The sequence below is a fragment of the Otolemur garnettii genome, unplaced genomic scaffold (genome assembly GCF_000181295.1).
Source record: "Otolemur garnettii isolate 467f Iridium unplaced genomic scaffold, OtoGar3 scaffold00032, whole genome shotgun sequence".
NCBI lineage: Eukaryota > Metazoa > Chordata > Mammalia > Primates > Galagidae > Otolemur > Otolemur garnettii.
In genome coordinates, this window is record NW_003852427.1 from 1413911 (window position 1) to 1417235 (window position 3325).

Here is a 3325-nt window from a genome sequence, read left to right on the forward strand (position 1 = left end):
GATAAGGAAAAGGTTAAATCTTGGGCATCAGCAAAAATCACAGTAGAGAACAAATGGTTAGAAATATTTCATCGTTTTGAAATAAACCATGTTCCATACAATAATGCACTAAAAATTGTGGGATACTCGCTGTCCTTACCAGGAACTAATGCTGTAACTGAACGCGTTTTTCCCTACTGTAAATAAAGTGTGGACATAAGAAAAATCACAATTAAGTGTTGAGACTTTAAAAGCCATTTTATGTGTGAAATATAATTTAACAAATTCTTGTGAAAAATTTCATGACCTTTTAAACAACAACAGCAGTCTACTAAAAAAATTCACTCAAATGAGAAATATGCCAAAGAATAATACTATACATAATTTTTTAATGTATTATATTTGTAAATTGTACTTAGTTGAAATTAAAAAAATTACAATACTATTTTTTCATTCTATGAAAATTTTTGTTGCTCCATTTAGACTAAATTTTAAATTAAGAACACCACCCCACCCTAGCCCCCGCCATCAATTGTGTCCTGCTTTACCAATGTTAAAATCTGGTCACCTTAACTCTGGAGGCTGACGCAAGAGGCTTGCTCAAGCCCAAGAGTTTGAGGTTGCTGTGAGCTATGAAGCCATTGCACTCTACCCAGTGAGACTCTGTCTCAAAACAAACAAAAACGGATAAAAAGTTTTTTCCTTTTCTTTTTTCTAGGCTTGCTGATCCTCCTTCCATCTCCCAGGTGTTGGTGAATGAGCTGAGGAGAGGCCTCCAGCCAGGAGGGGGCAGGCTTGGATTCATCTGAGCAGTTAGAAGAAGGATGTTAGGAAGAGGGTGGCCCTGTCGAATGAGGGGTCACATGACCCCAGGGAGAGTCCATCCCAGTAATGAAGACAGATTGCTCCCAGGGATCTCATCAGCATTTGTAGACACAAGAGGCAGAACAGCCTGGAAGCTTCTACAGAGAAAAAAAAGCAAACACAGGCCAAACCAAAGCTCTAAGAATGAAAAGGGCACTGGATTAGCATCAATAGCAGCCAGAAGACAATGAACCAGAGCAGTCAGAAATATGAGCCCAAATATCAGTCAAAAGAAAAGGGAGAATACAAACCCTTTAAGACTCACAAGGACCCAGGGAATTGCCTCCCAGTCATCCTTTCTTAGAAAGTTGGAGGGTATGCTTCAGCCAAACAAGGGAGTAAACTAAGAGAGGCAGGCTTAGGATCCAGGCAAGAGCAGGCCCACTCAGGAACTGTGGGATCCAGAGGAGCCTGGTGGCACTGAAGGAACACTCAGGCTACCTTGGAATAGGAAGGACGAGGTTGCCATAGGGCTCCACATGGCTCTGAAAATGTGAAATGGCTAAGCTGGGCAATAGACAGCCTGTAACATCTGGTTGCCCAGAGCTTCTGTGAAAAAGAACAGGTCTTTCACACTCTCCAGGAGAGCCCAAGACAGTGGGGTGGGAAATAGAGAGTGTTTGTTTCATTTCTTCCAATTATAAACTTTAAAAGCCTCTGAAGCTGGACAACGCCTATGGCTCAGTGGGTAGGGTGCTCCTATACCAAGAGTGGTGGGTTCAAACCTGGCTCCGGCCAAATTGCAACAAATAAATGGCTGGGTGTTGTGGCGGGCGCCTGTAGTCCCAGCTGCTCAGGAGGCTGGGGCAAGAGAATTGCCTAAGCATAGGAGTTGGAGGTTGCTGTGAGTTGTGATGCCATGGCAATCTACAGAGGGCGATAAAGTGATACTCTGCCTCAGAAAAAAAAAAAAAAGCTTCTGAAGTTGGGCTTGGTTGTACCCACCAATAGTCCTAAGAAGCTGAGGGAGGAGAATTGCTTGAGCCCATGAGTTTGAGCCTGCATTGGCTATGACTGCACTTTCCCTGGGTGACAGGGAAAGACTCTAAAATAAAATAATAGTAAAATAATAAAATAAAATAATAGCCTTTGAACCATTGACTGGTAGGGTGAGGGAGTGATCCCATAGACTGAATTAGGCTTGTCCCACCTTGGTCCCTGATTCATTTCTCTCCCAATGACAGGTCTCAGAAGACCTTTGAGAAACTTTCCCTAACTTTGTCCCTACACCATTATCAACAGGGTCAAGTACCATCCACTAGGACTTCTTCTATCACTGCAGGGGGTCTCAGTGGGCAGGTGCCTGGCTCTTCTCCATTAACACTGTGCTTCTATGCCCAGTGTGGGCCTGGCACATATATTGGTTTGGTAAATTAGCCCCCAGGCTACTCTGGAACTGAGTCGCCCGAGGGAGTGGGTGCTGGGCACAGCTCAATCTTCCTCTTTGGACAGGGGGAACTCCAAATGGGGCAGGGCTGCTACTGGGAGGAAGTGAGGCCCACTGAGCCTGCACCTGGGCTAGGGAGTGGAGGCAAGGGTAGGAATGCTTCATATAGCTATTGTGGGGGCATTAGGCTATGGAGCCTTAGGGGCTTTGAGTTGGCAAACCTTAGCTTCCTGGAGGAAAGGGGAAGAGAAATTCAGTGGGGAGGGGGCACTGAGTCAGCTGTCCTGTCATAATGGAAGCAACATACCTCCTGAGACTTCCCCTCTGGGCCTCAGAATCTTCCATTATGAAATGGAAATAACAGCAATGTACAGGAAACTGGACATAAGTGACATGATGGTGACAACGTGCTTTGTTAATATGCAAATGTGAAGGGGACACTGCCACTGACTTCATGGTGACTGCTAGCCAGTGGTTGAAAGACTTCAACAAATCAAAGTCCGGCCCAGATGAAAGTCTTTCACTTCCCTTAGTCCCAGGTCTGAACTCTGACTAGTTGGAGCCTTTGGGGCACCAGAATTTCCCCTTTATTTTATTTATTTATTTATTGCAATTTCTTTTTTTTTTTTGCTGGGGCTGGGTTTGAACCTGCCACCTCCGGCATATGGGGCTGGCACCCTACTCTTTTAAGCCACAGGCACCACCCCAGAGCTTCCCCTTTAAACTCCTATAGATTCCTCTTGTCTAACAGCACTCGCTTTAGTGAGGATCCTGCTGTCTGTCCAGAGAGGACATCTGGATTGGAAGAGCAGCCGTTTGAGAGACTGGCTTCACGGCTGGGAGCAGCCTCTCAGGATTGGGAAGGCCAGGGTGACTACTAAGCCCCATCTGGGTGGAAGCCGCAGGACAGAACACTGTGCTCTGAAACACTTACTCAATGTGTCAATGTGACACCTCCAAGCACATCCTGTTCCTATCTTCCCCTTGCATAAGGTTCCTGCCCAGCAGGAGGAGTCTTGAGGCTCTACTATGGACCCTGGCCCAAATCCTGCTCCAATCGACTTTCCATAGCCCCTTGTGTAGGGGGAGAGGCTT